The sequence below is a fragment of the Herpailurus yagouaroundi genome, unplaced genomic scaffold (assembly GCF_014898765.1).
Source record: "Herpailurus yagouaroundi ecotype Mexico unplaced genomic scaffold, PumYag 165, whole genome shotgun sequence".
NCBI lineage: Eukaryota > Metazoa > Chordata > Mammalia > Carnivora > Felidae > Herpailurus > Herpailurus yagouaroundi.
Window position 1 is genome coordinate 4,131,476 of NW_024412406.1, and position 21,439 is coordinate 4,152,914.

The 21,439-nt window shown below is 38.2% G+C and overlaps 1 long non-coding RNA gene across 3 annotated transcripts in view; it reads right to left on the reverse strand.

Annotated features, from left to right (window-relative positions):
• The window catches only part of LOC121038052 (uncharacterized), a 322,789-nt gene that overhangs the window by 140,677 nt on the left and 160,673 nt on the right, over positions 1-21,439 (reverse strand). The window contains exon 4 of one of the 3 annotated variants that reach the window (XR_005794120.1): positions 203-351. The exons of the other annotated variants lie outside the window; for them this stretch is intronic. This is a non-coding gene — a long non-coding RNA (uncharacterized LOC121038052). The remainder of the gene's footprint in view (positions 1-202; positions 352-21,439) is intronic. 3 annotated transcript variants of the gene reach the window in all.

A 21,439-nucleotide genomic window follows, 5' to 3' on the forward strand; every position in this document is an offset into this window, starting at 1 on the left:
TTGGTTCTTTTTCCAATTAATGGTCCATTTGTGAAATGCATATGTAGTTATTTCGGCTCGGTATGGCTCATTAGAGAGCCTTCTCAGTGATGGGTTTCATTCCCCTTGGTCTGATATGAATGAATTCATTAAGGACATACTATAAAATAACTAATAAAGTAAATTTTGAACATTTAAAAAGAAGTAATATAGCACAACTTACCTTCCTTAAAAAATAATTTAATCTGTTGTGGCTGTTTTAAAGATTTGAATTCAGGAGAAAATTCTTTACAAGTGGTTTTTATTATAACTTGGAACCTGACTCCTCATTCAAATGTGCATATTAATGTCTAATGCATATCAGAGTAACTCCTGTGGGAAGAATAAATGTGTTAGACTGTGCAAGTATAAAGAAGTAAGAATAAACATGAAAACTGGCAGAGGGTCAGATGGGAGGAACCTCCATTCTATTTATCCTTCCCTAAGTAATTTCCCAGTTTGCAAGAAACTATTGTCCCATTTAAATAGTAGAGCTGATCATGATTTAGTCTGACTTGTGGATAAAATCTTGTGTAAATGTGTTGCTCATTTGAATTGAATCAACTGAATCAATTGAAAAATTCAATCCTTTTTTACTTTTACTTTTCTGTTGTTTCAAGGAGGGGCCAGATTGCACTGATTAAAGAGGGATTTCTTTAGCAAAACTCTCCTACTTTAGACACACTGACAGTTTAATATTGAGAAAAAAAATCCAGATTTTTCATTGGCAAGCAAAAATTAGTTTTTTTCCTCCTCTATTAACAACAAGAAGTTAACAGTAATTAACAGAAAAATATTAAATAAAAAAAAGTAACTGCCATAAGTGCTACCTATACATATGAATTGTATAAAACACATTAAAAGCAAGCTTAGGTTGTTAGTTGACAAGTCGTGAGACTGCTCATTTGACCACCAGCGCTATCACTTACAGGTAAATAATTCAACTGTGTACCAAGACCTGGAGATGCCTTTCACTGCTTTAGACCATAAAACACGATTACCAAGGTGTCGATTGTAAGGCAAACTCCCTCAAATTCACATACGTGCTGTTAGATCAAGCTTCACATCAATCTAACATCTAAAATTCAAGTTCAAACCATACAGACAATAGTAAACAAAACCAGGCATATCATCTTAAAGTACAATGCTAACAAACTTTTGAAGAAATTACCATTTCCAACTTATATTTTACTGTCTTATTGCTACTGAGCTCAGATAGATATTTTTTAAATGAGTATTTCAGTATTGATGATAGGTTCTCTTGTTTTCATATTGCCAAATCACATGTAATTGAAAGAGAGACATGAGATATAGATGAAAAAGTCTATTATTCTTAGCTGAATACTATGATGGTTGTGGAAGAATGTAATAACAAAATATAACAACATATTAGTAATTCCATGATTTTTATGAAATGTGCATCAAAACAGACTTCAAAAGGTCTAAAGTAGACCATAAATAAACAACATGAGATAGTTTTCAATTTGTTCAGGTGGGATTAGGTTTTTAATTGATAGGATGGTGAGTTATAAAGTTATAAAGAGTCATTTAAGGAGGGAGTTAAGTTGGCCATTTAAAAACATTGTCAGATTTTTTAATCTCTAAATTCGTGTGTGTTTTCTCTGTCTTACATTTCTCATCTCCTCTTTCAGCTATTTACAGCAAGGCATCCAGTCTTGTGTGGCATGAATAAACTATACTCCTAGCAATGCATTACATAACTCTTGCACGGAAGCATATTTTAAAAATATTTAAAATACTTATATTCTAAGTATTTATTACTATATTATTTACTTATTTACTTATAACTATTTATTATTATAAAATGCTTATATTCTAAGTATATAATCGGCCAGCAAGAAGGCCGATTCATGGATGTAAGAATCAGGGACAGTTGATAAAGTGGGGTCACTCCTAATATTAGCCAACTGGGGCAAGATAGAATGCAATAGGGAAGGTCTTTGTTTAAAAGTAAAAATGCATACTAACTTGATACTTTGTTTATAGAAACAGGAACACAATGGCAAAAAGAAAAGAAAAATGACTGATGGCTTGGCTTTGGAGCTCACTGCAAAGGATTCCTCAAATTGAGTAATCTCTCAAAGGAAAATCTATAAAATCAGCTAAAAAAAATAGCTGAACTTACTCCAAGTATTAGTGTTAAACAAGGTGGTACAAGTATAACATGGCTCTATTTACCACACCCGAGAAAGTCGCCAGGTGATTTAGTCCAAGTGTCTTACATAGAGGGATGTGGCTAGGGAGCAGAGCTTTCAACCCCCAATTTTTACTCACAAATGTTCTTGGGATTTGTAGTAAGCAAATGCAGTGGATGGGGAGTTGACAAAACAGTAAAATAAATAGGAACAAAGCAAGTCCTAGGGCAAGGGCAAGCATCTCTCTTGCTGGGCTAAAATAGCATAGGACCCTGAACTATGGGGAAGTGAGGTCCTCATGAAACACTGACAGAAAGAACTGCTAAGACTGATTCTAGTTAGAGAAAGCCCAGGAAGGTGCATGTAAGTTCAGCAGCGTTTGCAATGGCTCAGTTCCTGTGTGAAGCCAGGAAACCTAATAATGACTCTGCATTGATCATTTGTAGGTCCTTTTACTGGCTTTTCCCGGATATCAGGCTTCTTCTTGGGAAACTTTTCTTGGGATCAGCTGTCAGAGATTATTCTTTTTGAAAACCCTCTCCTTTATATATTTTTGTCCTAAAACCATATACATATACACACACATAGAGAGAAAGGTATTTTCCATATTATTTTTCCATATTTCTATAAGCATCTATGGAAATATTTGCTTCTGCCAAAGACAGAAGACAACGTATCAAAGTCTTTGACCCATCAAATGACAAGTTTCGTCTTGTGTTTCATCTATTCTGCAAACCTACTTCTCCTTTCTCATTTCTGTGCAAACTCTTTTCTGTCTATTCATATCCTTTAAGAAATAGTGCTTATTGGCCCTTAAAATTCAGTATGAATGAAGGAAGATAAATTCCCTTTTGGCTTAATATTCAAATCCAACTAAGACGAAGAAATAGTTGCATTCCTCTAATGCAACAGAGAGAGAGAGGAAGAGAGAGAGAGAAATATGAACATCGATAACCTACCACATACATATTTACTCAACTCTCCATAGCGCCTACATGCAATAAATATTAAAACAATAGATAATATTCTATGTTTGAGAACCCAAACTTTGCTTCCCTGGGTTGTCATCCAGAACAGAATAGAGCCATGGTCTTCGTAGTACATTTCCAAAGTTAAATTCAGACTCCTGGGGGCGCCTGGGTGGCTCAGTTGGTTAAGCGGCCGACTTCGGCTCAGGTCATGATCTCGCTGTCAGTGAGTTCGAGCCCCACGTCGGGCTCTGTGCTGACAGCTCAGAGCCTGGAGCCTGTTTCAGATTCTGTGTCTCCATCTCTCTGACCCTCCCCCGCTCATGCTCTGTCTGTCTCTGTCTCAAAAATAAATAAACGTTAAAAAAAATTTTTTTTAATAAAAAAAAATTCAGACTCTTGTTGTTCATAGGTGAAAACATGTTTCTCTGTAAGTTTGCATATCTTTTATCTCCCTATCTACCCTGTAACCACAGTACCAAAGTGAATCACACTTAGTACAAAGCATTACAGTGTGACTTTGAGAGCCAAAAGTGTCCTTGAGTCCTCCACATAGAATGGCCGCAGTAGTGATAAGGATTTTTTAAACTTCCAAAGGGGGAATGAAACTCAGGAGCCTGAAGTATGGACTGCTAGAGTCCTTTCAACCTGTGCTTTCATTTAGTACATTTGCCTCTCAGCCAACACCAAAGAGGTAACAGTAAGACAATTTATCAAAGCTCTTACCCATCAAATGGCAAGTTTTAGAAAGAGCTTTATACCTCTTTGACAATTTTGCTCTAAATTTCTAAAACCATTTGTATGTCTCCCATGGGGAAGATAGGTCACTTACTTGATCCCTACTTTCAATGTTTCTGAGTTATCCAAGGCTTCTCAATTTTCTTAGACCTTCAGAGTTCTCTAACTCTGATGGTCCAATGGCCCTGTGCCTCTGTAGCTGCTGAAGCCAATTTGCTACCACATTCCATTTCTCCCCTGACATCATCTTTGGTAAGTTTTCCTAAATTTAAAGCTCCATCATCTCACTGAGCTATACCAAAAATAAAAAGACTAAATAATAATAATAATAATTATTATTATTAATTAATTAATTTAAAGTAAACAAAGCTGTACCACTCTCCTGTCCCACCTACTTCATTCCCCCCGAATTTCAATATCCACTAGAAAAAGACTAGATTTGGGGCGCCTGGGTGGCGCAGTCGGTTAAGCGTCCGACTTCAGCCAGGTCACGATCTCGCGGTCCGTGAGTTCGAGCCCCGCGTCAGGCTCTGTGCTGTCAGCTCAGAGCTTGGAGCCTGTTTCTGATTCTGTGTCTCCCTCTCTCTCTGCTCCTCCCCCATTCATGCTCTGTCTCTCTCTGTCCCAAAAAAAAAAACAAAAAAAAAAAAAAGAAAAAAAAAATGTTGATCAAAAAAAAAAAAAAAAGAGAAAGACTAGATTTGAACACTCCCTGACCGAACTGGATCTATGAAACTCTTGGCCCACTGACAGTAGACTTCATCCCATCTCTTCTGCACCGTTGCTTTCCACTAACTCTCCTCCCTCACTTTGTCCACATTTGTTTACTGCATAAAACACATTTATTTTCATTAACAGTCTCTGCCCTCTAGAATTAGGCTCAGATAACTGCAAAGTAAAATTAAGATATATTCAAGTTTTCAAAAACTATCAGCACTGCTCTCCTCTTTCACAAGAGATTGAGTGGAGAGTTTGGCAATATGAGGGTTATATACAATTAGGGTAGAAACACAGGTGTTGCCAAACATTAGTGCTGCAAAATATCATTTTTTAACAGTATCACCTATAGCCCTAGAGTGATATTATTTCCTTGTAAGCAAACATTTTTTTCAGTTAGTCCCATACCGGATCATACCTCTGTCAATGTTTGTAATAAAGGTGAGCAGTTTGTTTTTGGCCCCAGGACGTGCTATAAGAAATAAAATGTGCAACCTCCACTGTGCCTTAGGGAAGCATTTAGACATCTGTACATTTTACATAGTCTTTCCTGTGTTGCTATACAAAGTATCACCTTGTCTTCTTCTTTGGTAGCTCTGGGGTAATATACAAAGCTGGTTTTAAGTTACGAAATGCCAACTGGAGACCTCTCAAAGTGTTCTCAAATATAATTCAGTTCTTTGGAAATAGCGATATCAGTTCTTCCAAAATGTGATTTAATTACGTACTTACATAAAATGTCATCATCCTAGTACACTTGACATTTTTAACACATATTCTATTCCTGTCATCTATATCAATGACAAATGACAGAATAAAGGCATACTTAAAAGTTATATCATCTGAGACATTTTATATAATTATGGGCAATTAGAATTTGTAAAACATTTAAATGAATTTAGCTTTTCTTTAAGAGCCCAGTAAGCTCATAACAAAGCTAAAGCAAGCACTGAACACTCAATCTATCAATCAAAAGGCGTGGTGAGGAGAAGTAGGCACTAGACTGAGTCACGGCACTGCCACTACGTCATCCTCCTCAAGATTATTTCTTCATCAGCAAGACTGGAGGGCTACATTAGAAGCTTTCTGATTCATAACCTCTTAATATTTACTGGGTATCCATGTGTCCAGAACTTACTAGATGCTATGAGGAGTCCAGATACCACTCTCATCTCGAGTTGCTTATAGTCTGTTTTTGTAAGAAAGAAGAAAAACAATAAAGGGCAATTCATAAACAATTACCAGAGTATTTACTATACAATAGATGGTAGCTGACCAGTTATCGGAACTTGAAAAAGGAGACAAAGAAGCAGCGGAAGCTTAAGAACATCCAGATTCTCTTCAGCTTAACCACAGCCTACTTTTCTTAGAAAACCCACTAGTAGATGAAATTACATCCAATTTGATATATATTTATTGCATATTTTCCACATGGCTAGTTAACGTATTTCAACATAAGATTTTCCATCCTACTGAATTTCATCACTGTCAGTACTTCTAAACTTTGAATCTCAAGCTCTTTGGAGCCGTTCTTTAGACCTCTCTCCGGTGGTCTGGGCAGTCACTCAAGGTTACCCAGCAACAGAGTGGTGGAGGAGAGTTGGGATGCAGTTTCCTGACTCTTGGTTGAATTCTCCCCTAGGCCTGTGGCCTCTATTGCAACAGCCTCCCAGGTGAGCTCCCTCTCGGCAGGCAGTGTTTCCTGCATATCCTGCCACAATAAACCTCCTCAAATCAACTCCTCTCCCACAGATCCCATCAGACTGTACCAAGCAGCCTACGCAGTGAAGAACCTTAGAAATCATCTGATCCTATTCCTTTCCACCACGCAGAGACACAGCCAGTAGCAGGTGCAGAATGACAGGCTCCAGTGCTGGGAAGTGATTACTTAGTGTACTGACACTGGTGGGACTTCATTGCAAATTGGGACTTTTCCCACAATCAACCAACATAAATTCCCTCATTTATGAAATCGAAACATAATTCCTATCTTACAGGTTGTCATGCAAACTAAATCAGACAACATCTGTGCCTGGTATATAATAAGTGTTTAATATGATATTAGCCATATCTTTTTTATTCTATATTTTGATGCTTTGGCATCTGAGACCTTGCTGACCTGGGAGGGGCTGCCCCTCCCAGGGTGAGCTAATTCCCACAGGTAGCAACTACTTGCCTGTAAGGGCACCTTTCAGATGCAAACACAGTGCACACCCCACAAATCTAACCACTTTCTTTATCAGCTTTTCACATTTCAGGCCGCTTTTCACTACCTGCTAGAGCCAAATACCAATGTATGAGGGAGAACCTCTATGCCCCAAAGCCTGCTGACATCCAACTAACCAATCCTAAGGCTGCTTATCTTGCCTTACTCATCCCTTCCCACAATAAAGGATCTTGTCCATATTTACCTCTTACTCCCTCTGACTTCTGACCAACCCTGGTACTTCCCCATGTGACTCCGTGTTGTATGCCACGTCTCCCATTTCTAAGGATCTATGGCTACAATAAACTGCTTCCTTTATGACAGTCACTTTCGTACCTGCATGTCTTACCATACCTGATTAAAACAAATCCCAGCTACCCTTAAAACAAATGCATGTTTGTTTTCCCTTTTCTGAGCCTTTCCAAGTAATGGTAGGTCTTATCCTGAAACTTCAGCATTCCCCAACTGTGACTCCTGGAATTCTCTCTTGACCTAGTAAATCGATGACTGATATATATTATGCTTTATGTACCTGTGGCCTGGCTATCTTCCCTGTCCCTCTTTCAGTACATACATTCAACCTCAGGGACAGTTTGCCACATCTCAAGTCCTTTCTCTCTTTGATCTGATGTTCTGGCCTATCTTCTAGCTTTTCCCTGTGCAGTTTTCTTTCCTTAGAATAACCAAAACTTGATTTCAGTCACAAGCCTAGAAGCTTTACCTGTGTAGGTGCTCCAAAACTCTCATTGTACCAAATCTAAACCTCTTAACACATCCAAAAATGAAAGGCAGACATGTGTTAAGAGTAAGAACAATGAATTTAAAACAATTTAATTTGCAAAACTGACTCAGACTATCTGCAGTTCTCGGAAAAATTGCTTAGCCTCTCTGAGACTCAATTTTTCACTGTAAAAGTGCAGATAATAATAGTATCCACATCATAGGGTGGGTATAAAAATTAAATGAGATAATATATGTAAAGTGCCTGATATGTAATATGTCCTAAAAATAGTAATTATTATTGCTGTGATTGTAATTGTGGTTGTTATGATGATAATGTCACTAGTAGTGGTTATTATAAAAATAAGACAATCTCTGAAAACAAACTTTGGAAGCATTTAAAATGTTCCTGTCACTTTGGAAAAGTGTGGCTTAATATCTGGTTTTAAAGTAAAATTATATTTTGGGGCGCTTAGGTGGCTCAGTCGGTTGAGTGGCCGACTTCAGCTCATGTCATGATTTCAAGGCTTGTGAGTTCGAGCCTTATGTCAGGCTCTGTGCAGACAGCTCAGAGCCTGGAGCCTGCTTCAGATTCTGTGTCTCCGCCTCTCTCTGTCCCTCCCCCACCTCCCCTCCTCAGAAATAAACATTAAAAAATTTAAAAAATAATAAAATAAATTCAATTTTTGCAGATCTCCATTTCTATTTAAAAACAAATCTAACTATTTAAATATCTACGATGCAGGGGCAATTCTTATTGGCTTAAACTTATTTATTAAAGGAATAAGTATCCAAGCATTGGATGAATGAGTGTGTATTTGCTTAAAAAATATCCACCTCCAAATATATAAAAGAAAAATAGGGGCGCCTGTGTGGCTCAGTTGGTTAAGCATCCGACTTCAGCTCTGGTCATGATCTCGCAGTTCATGAGTTCAAGCCCCACATCGGGCTCTGTGCTGACAGCTTAGAGCCTGGAGCCTGCTTCGAATTCTGTGTCTCCCTCTCCCTCTGCTCCTCCTCTGCTCATGCTCTGTCTCTCTCTCTCTCCTTCAAAAATAAATAAAAACATTAAAAAAATTTTAAAGAAAAATATTGTGTTCATTTGTATAACTCTGCATAGGTCATCTTTTTTTATGCATTGTCATTTGATCCTTACAAAAATCTAGTAATATAAGAGTAAAAGGAGTATTGTGGACATAAAAACACCATTATCATCATTTTACACATGAAGAAACTGAGGGAGGGAAAAGTAATTTGAAATTAGGAGAATGCCTAACTTCATATATAAATGATTTTCATAATAACTCTGACTACTCCAGTGAAATGACTTTTGTGAAGGATGCTTAATACCTCCAAATTACCGAATCCATTAGTCAAGTCTATGTCTTTATCTTACTAAAATACTTGACAACACTGAACACATCTCCCTTCTGAAATATTTTCTTCATTTAGTTTCTTTAATGCTAAATTACCTAATTTTCGTCCTGACTTTGGCCTGCTCCTTCTTGGTCTCTTTTTGCTGGATGTATCTCCTATTCCTGACTTTAAAATTATGGAGTAGCTCAGATCCTTCTCTTCTCTTTCTGTAATTTCCCTTTACATGAGTCCTACTGTTTTAAACATCATCTAAATGTTGGTGATGCCCAGGTTTATACTGTAGCACCTGCCCTGAATCCCAGGAGCTCAGCAATCAGACATTTACTACTTATAGTACCTCTCCATGAATATTTTACACTCAAAACTTAACTTATCTAAAACAAATATATTTGGGGCGCCTGGGTGGCGCAGTCAGTTAAGCGTCCGACTTCAGCCAGGTCACGATCTCGCGGTCCGGGAGTTCGAGCCCCGCGTCAGGCTCTGGGCTGATGGCTCAGAGCCTGGAGCCTGTTTCCGATTCTGTGTCTCCCTCTCTCTCTGCCCCTCCCCCGTTCATGCTCTGTCTCTCTCTGTCCCAAAAATAAATTTAAAAAACGTTGAAAAAAAAATTAAAAAAAAAAATAAATAAAACAAATATATTTAATTTCTGACCCCAATTCTAATGCAATCTCCTCTCCCAATCTTCTCATGTCTAAAATGGTTCTCATCATCCAGTCTATATCTGAAATAGATTAATTTTTCCTAACCTCACAGAAACAATCCTTTGGAAAATCTTGCCTGCTCAAACTGCAAAGTGTATCTTCAGTCTATAACTTCTTTTTTCCACAGCTGCCTCTCAAGTTCAAGTTTCACTATTTCTTACTTGAACTACCAAAATAACTTGTTAAGTGGTGTCCCAGCTTCTATTTTTGCTTTCCCACATTCCATTTCCTACAAAACAGCTAAAATAATTATTATAAAACATACATAAATTATATCACTTTTCTGTTTAAAACCTTAAAGACATCCCATTATTGACAGAATAAAACTGAGCTCAGTATCATGGCCAAAGCCCCCACATAATCAGTTTCTCATTTACCTTCCTGATCACTTTGGCACAATATTCCTCTTCATTTACAACATTCTAACCCTAGTGGACATGTTTCTCTGTTCCTTGATCTTGTCAAGAATCTTCCCACTTCAGACCACTTTTTTATAGTGTTCCCCAGCCTGGAATGCTATCCTATCACATTTTCAAATGGTTAGGGCCCTCTCATCTTTCAAGTCTTTGTTCAAGTATATACCCAGGGGTGCCTGGGCAACTCAGTTAAACATCTGGCACCTGATTTCGGCTCAGGTCATGATCTCGCAGTGCAATTCATGAGATGGAGCCCCACCATGTTGGGCTTTGTGCTGTGACAGAGCCTGCTTGGGATTCTCTCTCTGTCTCTCCTGCCCCTCCCCCACTCACTTATGTGCTTTCTCTCTAAACAAACAAAATAAATAAATAAGTAAATAAATAAATAAACATTTAAAACAAATACACACACAAACACACACACACCCAGGACCTACTAAGAGCTCAATTAATGTGACTGAATCAGTGGAACGAATGAAATGTCATCCCCTGAGAGAGACCTTCCCTGAGTATCTGAAGTGTGCTCATCTAAGTACCCATCTCAGTCACTCTCTAGCATACCATGTTTTATTTTTCTCATAGAACTGATCTCTCTCTCGAGTTATTTATTTTTGCACCTCCTGTTGATTAGCTGGGTATGCCACCAGAACAAAGAGTCATGAGAACAGGAATCTTACCTTTCTTACACTCCCCTGAATCTCATGCCTAGAACAGTGACTAGCTTAGAGTAAGATCGGAATGACAGACATTCTGATGAATGAATAAAAAGCGAATGAATAAATGAGTGGTCTCCGTTTTACACATGAAGAAAATGAGGCTTGGAGAAATTAAATAAGTTTTCTAAGATCATCAAGGTCATATGAACTAGTGGCCCAACAAAAATTCCAGGCTGTAACTGACTCAAATTCCTTTCTTTTTTCAATATGCCATGGTAGGTGGCAATTTGAGATTCAGACAAGTTGTATAGCATCATTTCTCCCTGCTTCTTCACATTAAGTTTAAGTTCTGGAAATAATATAAAAGGCAATCAAAGAAAAACTCTGGAAGGTGAGGGGCGCCCAGGTGGCTCAGTCAGTTAAGCGTCTGACTTTGGCTCAGGTCATGATCTCACCGTTCACAGGTTCAAGCCATGCCTCGGGCTCTGTGCTAATGGCTTGGAGCCTGGAGCCTGCTTTAGATTCTGTGTCTCCCTCTCTCTCTGCCTCTCTCCCTCCCCTGCTGACAATGCTGGCATGCTCTATCTTTAAAAAAAAACAAAAAACAAAAAACAAAAAACCTCTGGAAGGTGAAAGAGGAAGGTAAACTGGTTGCAATCTCAGGACTAGAAAAAGAATTCAAGAGGAGGGCAATTTACATGCACTCTCTTCCCAACCTAGCAATAGGAGACAGCCAAGAGAGGCTCTTTTCTTTTGCCAATTAAATGGGAGTCCTTCTGATAATACCAGCCAGTTGTAAGGGGGGGTGGACAGGGAATCTCACTAACAACAAGCTGCCAAGGGAAGTGCTCTACTTCCTTGCACAACCTAAGACGCTTACCAAGAGACACAGTACAGCTAAGCAACACTGGCAAGAGGGATCCTGCCACAACCCCACCTGGCCCAGGAATCCTAAGTCCCTATGGGCTGAGACTCTCCCACCCCCACCCAGAGACATCTGCTTCCCAACCTTGGGAAATGGCTTTTGCCTCACTTAGGCAGCACCGGCAAGGACCAATAACAACCACATCAGTTCCTAATAAACCAAATGGACCAAAATAACACTGCAAATACTCTGAAAATTAAACTACAGCCCAAAACTATAAGCCAGGACCTAGGTACTAAACAACAGGTATCAGTTTGTTAAATATAAGATTCAAATAATATCCAGACTCTCCTCTCATAATAGATGGAATGTCCAGGATTATATAAGAAAGATCCCTCCTCATGCCAAGGATAAAGAAATAACAACTTGCACGAGAAAGAACAATCAACTGATGTTGACAACAAGATGGTTCAGGTAATGAAATTACTGAAAAGGATTTGAAGGCAGTCATTATAAAAATGCTTCAATAATGATAAATTGTCTTCAAACAAATGGAAAAAATAGACAATTTCAGAAAAGAAATGGAAATAATAAAAATTAACTAAGTGGAAGTCATAGAACTGAAAAATGTCATAGGAAAAATAAACCTGATGGATGTTCCCAATAGTAGTGGAGATAACAGAGAACTGAATCAGTGAACTTAAGGAAAGATCAATAGAATTTACTCAGTATATAAAAAAAAGAGAGAGAGAGAAAACCAACTGGAAAAAAAGTTAACAGAGACTGTGGGTATATAACAAAAAGTTGCAACATTCATATCATCAGAGCCCCAGAAGGCAAGGAGAATGAGAGTAGGACTGAAAAGGTTATTCACAGAAATAATGAGTGAAAGCATCCCAAATTTAGCAAAAGACACAAACCTACAGATCCAAGAAACTAAGTGAACTGTAAAGACCCTGGGGCACCTGGATGACTCAGTAGGTTAAGCATCGGACTCTTGATCTCGGCTCAGAACATGATCTCACAGTTCATGATTTCAGACCGCAAGTCTGGCTCTGCACTGACAACACTGAGCCTGCTTGGGATTCTGTCTCTCCCTTTCTCTGCCCCTCCCTTGCTTGTGTGTGTGTGCATGTGTGTGTACATGTCCTCTCTCTCCCTCTCTTTCAAATAAACTTAAAAAAAACACAAAGAAATCCTTGGCAAGACCCATCATAATTAAGTTTCTGAAAATTAACACAAAATGAAAACCTTGAGGGCAGTCAGAGAAGTGATGCATTACTTACAGGAGAATACTCAAACTAATGACAATGGTCTCTCTCATATGAAACTCTACAGATCAGAAGGAAGTAGCTAAATTTCAATATTATGCTTTCTCTGCAACAAATAGGAAGAATCATTAGCTATCACTGGATATACAGATAAATGTCTGGTGCTACTCACCTAGAAGCAAATTAGATCAAGCTGCAAAATGTGAGAAACAGCTCTGTGCAAATCAATGCCTGAAGTTCCACTGGAGGCATTTCTTTGAGGAGTCTCCTGGGTCTTCTCTAAGTGAATTTCTTATTTAATACATAGCCTACATAATAAATCGTAAGAAGGCTTTCTAAATTTCAGAAAATCTATCCAAACATTTTCACTATATGCAGTAGGCATCAGAGAGAAACTTAATTTTATTTGTATAGATCAGTCAGGATAGCAATGCTAGCTTGGTGTTTCATGCATTTCATAGATGCACGCTCAATTTCCTATGTCGTACTAAAATCCTAAGTTTAGTCTCACCATGCACTGCCTCTGAAAAGGGATAGTCATGCTAGAAATGTACACAGTATTTCTTTTTGTGGATACGTATCAAATAGAGTTTTCAGACTTCCTTATAAGATTAGAAACCGCAATGAAAGGCTGCTCGGTATTTAAATGATAGGGAGCTACTATTAAAGACTATGGGGGGAAATGGGATTGCTAATTGTAGCTTCGTTAAAAGTAACTGCCATTATGTGGCCTTGGCATTCATTTTATTTAAAATATGCTTGTTTTATATATACAAAACTCTTTTGATATGATTATTAGGCAGTTAATAAGTCTTTTGAGAACTAAAGCCAGTCTTTTAAAGGTCCAGGATATTCCAGCTTTGCCCCTGATAGTATATCCTCAATGAAATGTAACTCGAAAATGGATTTTCTTATCATCCATGAAAAAGTATAAACTTAATCTAGTTTCAATTTCTTTATCTCAATACCCTCTTAATTGGCACTTTGCCTCACCTAATGAAAAAACACCCTCTGTACAATCACAACTATTAGAATCTTATTTTGGCCTTGTCAAGACTAACTGACAGCAAGTTGAGGCTTAAACACTGATAGTTGAAAATCTTCTAATCCAAAAGCCAGTAAAAATCTTCAGTATCCTGACTGAATATATATCTATTATTCTTTATACCTTACTTCAAGAGGATTTAAAATGACAGATAACAAGATTCAAGACAGCCTTAATGCACTTTAATTCTAGCTTGAAAAGTCTTAGGTACTGTGATTTTTTTTCCCTCTAAAATATATTTAAATGTAGAAAAGGAGCTAAAGGTAAGTTATACAGACTTCTTAAAGCATACCATTTACTGCCCTTTAAAAAATAATTCAATTTGTCCACCATCCATGGAAAAAAAAAATGTATGAGCCCAAAGCTATGACTGAGCATATCAAAATTCCAGACCTCAGAGAATATATACTCAAAATATGGAGCATATCCACTGGGATATAGCTGATTAGAACTCTCCATTAGCAGCAAAAGCAAAGTAAATCCACAAACAAGTGAGCCTACAACCTTCTGAAACACCCAATCCTATTTTGTTAAAGAGCATAAAATCATGATGCTGGTAGTGAAATCAGAGTTCTGCTGGTAGAGAACATATTAAATAGCACATAACTCACCTAAATGATACAATACCATAGTTCTATTACAAACCACAGTATATACAAGGGTGGGAAAATGCTTATGCTATTTTGCTAAGAAAAAACAAAATATGAAACAGTACTTTTAGCAGCATCCAGATTTTTAATATATCTCTTATGCTCATTCATTGCTTTGTATTAACACGATTCAAGTAAACATACATATAAACCCGGAGTGTGAGTCACAGCAGAGTTTTCATCAGTTTATCCAAATGACAGTGGTCACATTTTGCTGAGTTTATCATAGTATATTTTGCCTCTAGTGATGACTTTCGTTTAGTATACTCAAAAGACAGAATTTACAAGGGACATCACCAAGAGGGATGAATGTCCTTTGATGGATGAATGGATTTTGAAATGTGGTTTATATGTATACACACACACACACACACACACACACACACACACACACTGGAGTATTATTCAGCCATAAAAAAGAAGGAAACTCTGCTGTATCTGACAATGTGGACAGACCTTGAGGTCATTACAAAGTCAAACAAGTAGAAGGAGTAGGAGACCACAGCCTCTATTCCCCCAACAAAGATCAAGAATTAAACAGCTACCCAAGAACAAGACTATCCCTGCAAAAGTTCTAGAGACCACTTAAGAAATATTGGCAACACACTGGAACAAAACATGTGAGAATAACCACATAAAGAGCAAAGGAAGACAGCTGCCTTTTGCCTGTACCATCCCATCTCCCTCACCAGTACTGCTCAGCACCAAGACGGAACTCCTGAGCTAGAAAAATTCCCTCCTGGGAAAGGAGGAGAAGAGAGAGCGTCTAGCTTCCCCAGCCTTTCAGGGTACTGCATGAAAATCCCTCTTCTGTTTCACTCACCCAGAGACCTACAAAGCTGAGTTGCATAGAAATGGCTAAGAACAAGGAAGACAAACCAGGGCTATCAATAGCAGCCACACCGCTGGAGAAACTGGGCTTCCCATTGGCCTGCTCTGGAGACAAACCCAGCTGCTTTTGCCAGTGAAGAAGGCAATGGCGGCACAGCAGCCGCCACTGGCCTCCACTGCCCTGTGAGCAGAGCAAGACCCAGCGGCCACAGCACTGCACACGGCCAGCCAGGTGCACTGTTGGTGGGAATGTAAACTGGTGCAGCCACTAGGAAAAACAGTATGGAAGTTCCTCAGAAAATTAAAACTAGAACTACCATATGATCCAGACCCCCCATTCTGGGTATATATCTGAAGATGATGAAATCACTATCTCAAAGCATTATCTGGATTCCCATGTTCAGTGCAGCATTATTCACAATAGACAAGACATGGAAACAACTTAAGTGTCCTCTGATAGGTGAATGGATTTTAATGAATTTTAAAATGTGATACACACACACACACACACACACACACACACACACAGTGGAATATTATTCAGCTATAAAAAGGAAATCCTGCCATCCTCAAGGATGGACCTTGATGTATTATGATAAGTGAACTAAGTCAAACAGAGAAAGAAAAATACTGCATGACCTCACTTATATGCGGATTCTAAAAACATCAATTTCATCCAAACAGTAGAATGGTGGTTGCCAGGAGCTGCAGGGTGAGGGAAGTAGAGAAATGTTGCTCACATGGTACTAACATTCACTTAAGGGATGAATAAGGTGTGGGGATCTAATGTACAGCACGGTAACTACAGTTAACAATACTGTATGATAGACCTGAAAGTTGCTATGAGAGTAAAGCTTTAATGTTCTCATCATAACAACAACAACAAAATGGTAATTATGTGATGCAAATGATGTATTATCCAATCTTATTGTAATATTTCATATAATACACATGTTTCAAATCATTGCATTATATACCTTATGCCAATTATGTCTCAATAGAGCTGAGGGGAAAAAGGAAGACACATAACCTGGCCAGGTTGGAAGAACATGTTGGTGATGTTGTTGTGAGCTGTGAGTTGATAAACTAGAGAAACGTTTGTTCTTAAGAAGTAAATTCAAATGGCCATCACAGTTCAAGACAGGCTTACCTTCAAATAGATGTTATAAAAATCTTCAGAGTCCTCCATCATTTCAGATAAAATCTACTAAACTGAGCATGAGTGACAACCTTGATTAGTGGCATCTAAATCATAAGAATTAAGTCCTATGGTAATGGCCAGAATATAGCTGAGGAAGGTCTGAACTCGTATGTATTTGAGGAACTGTGCTCTTATCACATACAGATCCTCCGCCATGTACATTCATAATCTCTAATGCTTCATTCACAAATTAGAAACTTGAGGTCACAAAATCTATGTATATTTCCCACTGCTCAAAGGTGTTGAAGGGCAGAGCTTAAATGTTTCAATATCAACTCTTCACTACACAAGACTGATTATGAGATCACATATCAAAATGCCTGAGAGAGTTATAAAGGAAGAATGGGTATGTGACAGGTCATTGCCAGGCACCTACATCTGGGTAAACAGCATCACCAATCTGCCTGCTGCTCAAGATGTACATTCTTTATGCTACTCTTTCCCTCAATAGCTTTATCAATCTATCAGCAAATCTTGTCTAGTCTACCTTGAAATCACATTTCAAACCCCATACTTTGCTCTGTGCCCACTAACCATCACTCCGGTCCAAGGCATAACCATCTCTTGCTTGGCCAATGCAACAGACCCCTAACTGGGCATCCTAAAATTACTCTAGTACATTCTTTGCATAGCAGTCAAAAAATAGAAATTAAATAAAATAACACCACTCCTTACCTACAAACTTACTTGGGTTTACAAGTAATACTTGCAAAAACCTTCATGGTTTAGCCCCTGCTTTTATCATTTCCGTGTCCTCTCACCTATTATAATACTAATCTCCTGACAATGCTGACCTTTTTTTGATTCATCAAATGACCAAGCTCATCCTCAGACTTAGGGTCTTTGCACTGAACTGTTCCCTTCTCTCACAATGTTCTTCCTTCCCCCGATCTTTGCATAGCTGCCTTCTGGTCAATCAATTGCATGCTTAAATGTTACCTTTTCAGAGAGACATTTCCTAACCTCCTAAGACCCAGTGACCCGACAGACACTGTCTATCATATCTTCCTATTAAATATCTCTTTGTAACACTTATCATTATTTTATTAGTAGTATTTATTTATTGTTTCTTTGTTAATTATTCATCATTCTCTCTCTTCCCATCAGTATGAATCTAATCCAGATGAGCAAAGACCTGTTCTCTTTTGTTTACCTCTCTCATCAGAACAGACTGATATAAATGCCCCCCAAATAATTGTTGACTTCATCAATGATCCTCATTAGTTTTTAGCAGCAGATCCTTCTTTTCTTCTCATCCTACAATCTCCTACAAATATGCAAAATTCAGAGGTAGTTTTGGCTTCTAGTGTTCTATCACAATATCTCCTATTGTCAGAGTTAGCCAAGTGACAATAGACTCATTCTTGTTACCACTTTATTTTCTGTTCTATATATGTTCAGGAAATCCATTTGACTCTTGTTAAGGTAAAGCCATCTGTAGTCACTGAAGATCAAAGTAGAGCCAATGATTTAAGCTCAGAAATTAATAAACAGTAACTCAAAAGAGTAATGGCATTTTGAATGTGGCAAGCAGACATATGGTAAAACAGTTCTAGGGACAACACATGCTAACAGCACAGCAACACTGTGTTCATGGCTCAAAAAAAAAATTAGCAAACAGAATGAATAGCAGGCTAAATGCAAAATAATGAAGGAGAGGAGAGAGGAAAAGGAAGAGAAGAAGTGAAAAGATATTACAAAAACTCAACTATAAACAAAAAAAAATCATGAGCAGTTGGTACTTGTACAAGTATCATAATGTCTGTTCCAATGGTTTCCAAATCAGAACTACCTAGGAAATACACAGTCTAAGGTCCAAGCCACTCATATTCATATCTCAAAAGCTTAGAGTGGAGCCCTAGAATTTTTTTTAAGTTTATTTATTTATTTTGAGAGAGAGGGAGGGAGGGACAGACAGAGAATGTGGGGGAGGGGCAGAAAAAGGAGACAGAGAATCCCAAGCAGGCTCTGTGCTGTGAGTGCAGAGCCCAACACAGGGCTTGATCTCACAACTGTGAGATCATGACCTGAGGAGAAATCAAGAGTAATATGCTTAACTGAATAAGCCACCCAGGCACCCCCAGAATCTATATTTTTGACAAATGTTCCATGTTATTCTGAGTTTGAAAAGCTCTGATTTTGTTCCACAACTTGCATCTTGCAGAGAAAGCAAAGAGCCACAAAAATTCTTGATGCCCTATCCAATAAACACTGAATATTAAGTACCCATGGCTTGTTTTAGATACTGAAAGATCTCCTTAAAAGAATTTTAAATACTTCAAAAAACAGATGAGTGAAATGGGTTGGTAGTGCAATTAATACAGAAAGCTGAATATACTCTATAGACATATTTCCCAAGGAGCATTTTACTGTTTGAAAGCACCTCACATCAAGCAAGTGCCACTTCATAACTTAAATGTTTGTTTCTTCTACTTGGGTTCTAGGTAGTTAATGGAGTAAATGAAACTCATAGTGCTCAGTTATGGAACTATTGTAGAAATTAAGTAAGAAATGACTATCTTAAATTCATGGGACTGCTATGTGAGGTCATAGAGGTTGAGTCTAGAGGCGCCTGCGTGGCTCCTGTGGCTGAATGTCCAACTCTTGATTACGGCTCAGATCATGACCCCAGAGTCATGTGATCAAGCCCCATGTTGGGCTCTGTGCTGAGCACGGAGCCTGCTTACAATTCTTCCTCTCTCTCTCCCTCTGCCCCTCTCCCTCACTTTGCCCCTCTCCCTCTCTTGCTGTCTCTAAAATAAAATTTAAAAAAAGATTGAGCACAGCATAACTCTAGAGAGCTACAGTCACAGAGATTGCAGCATGAATGGTTCACCTGAATTGATACAAGGAAACAAACCTGTAGGCTAAAATGGAGAGAGGAAGGGAGAGCCTGAGCGAGAGAGGTAAAGAGCTGAGACTGAGATATATTTAGGATATAAAATGCATATGATTTACATATACAAGTGAATCATGAGCTCATGTGAAGTTGCAGTTACACAGTTGCCATTTCTAATATTGTATGTTCCTAGGATTAGATTCTCTACCTTTACACTTAAATTTCTCTATTATCATTTACACAAACCATATCCTACATACCTGACCCAGATAGTGGGAAAAAAAGGCAAGAGAACTTCAACTTATTAAAAGGATTTATGGCCGTTTTTGAATAAATGTTCTTCTACACATTTTCCAGTGATTCCTGTAGAAATAAAGATATTCTACCAACTTCACTTCTAAAATACCTCAAAAAGAAGAAAGCTTTTAGTAATCAACTAATAAATCATGGAGTAGGCAGTATAAAATAATTATTTCCAAAAAAAACCTTTTTAAAGACTTTTTCAAAAAAGTAGTATTTGCTGTTTCATTTCTGCTGAATTCCAAATCACCATTAAGTATTTTCTACTTAACTTGATTTGACAAAAAAAAAAGAAACTACTGATATAAATAGCAGTGTCCTTTTAAAAAAAAAATACTTGAGAATCTATTATCGGTATTCAGAAAGTCAGAAAAGCAAGGAAAAACATTGTTACACTGAAGCATCACCTAAATTAATTTTGTTTATGGTCTCTCTGCTAATGTAGACCAGCTAAGAGAAGCTCCAAATTTAGTATACACAATATAGTCTTCACAGTCCCTAATTTAGTATCTCTAGGAAAAACAACAATCAGTTTTGCATGCATTGATTTTTTTTTTCCACCAGACTCTCATGTAGTTTACTGTTCATGACTTAATTATCCATAGTTCTATAACTTTAATAAAAGCTTACTCAATTAAGGAAGTTTAAATTTATTCCAAATCATCTTGCAACTCTTGCAAAAAAGAGTTTACCAGAAAAAAGCTAACAAGGCAAAGGTTGTCCTGTAAGAAGAATTTTTAGTTGTTAATTCAAAAATTTTTAAAGGCAAATTAAAGGTCATTTGTAAAATAGATGACAAGAAAAAATTTTGATGCTTGTGAGAAGTGTTATAAACTACTAATTAAGGAGGGGCGCCTCGGTGGCTCAGTCAGTTAAGCATCCAACTTCAGCTCAGGTCACCGATCTCACAGCTCATGAGTTCAAGCCCTGCTGGGCCCTGCTCCATGTCGGGCTCCATGTCGGGCTCCATGTCAGGCTTTGTCCTGACAGCTCAGAGGCTGGAGCCTCCTTCAGATTCTGTGTCTCCCTCTCTCTCTGCCCCTCCCCTGCTTGCTCTCTCTCTCTCTCTCTCTCTCTCTCAAAAATAAATAAAATTAAAAAATATAAATAAACACAAAAGAACTAATTAAGGAAACATTCTTATAAAAAGAATGAATTAAATCCATGCCTTATGCCAACAACTACACGCTCGAAGAGAGGCCCTATTATATATTTGGCAGTATTATCATACATCCAGTCGGTCAACCTGAAAACTGAGTCAGAGGTCACTCAAAAGAGCATTGACTAGACTCTGGACCAAGATGGTGACATAAGAGGGTCCCGAACTTCCCTCTTCCCATTACACACCAAATGTACAAGCTATACATGAAGCAGTTATCTCTAAGAGAAATCCAGAAACTAGCTGAGGGATGGGAGTCACAGGGGGCAAAAAAGAAAACATGCATATTGAAATGAGTTAGAAAGGCTGACACAATCTCCTGCCATAAACCCCACCCCCAGCACAGCCACATACAATTGCGATGGAAGCCCAACTCCCAAATTCTCCCTGAGGAGAGGAGTCTGGACTGCACATCTAGTGCCCCAACACCAGCTGCCCCATCTGAGGGATTAACCCCCCCCCTCCACCTCTGAAAACCAAAGAGACATTCACAAGTCCCAGTGGACTGCAGCCAACAAGCACTCACTGAGGCTGTATCCACAGGGCTCGACACAGAGAAAACAGGTAAAAATCCATAACTCTCAGTGTCTCCCTGGAAGACTGCA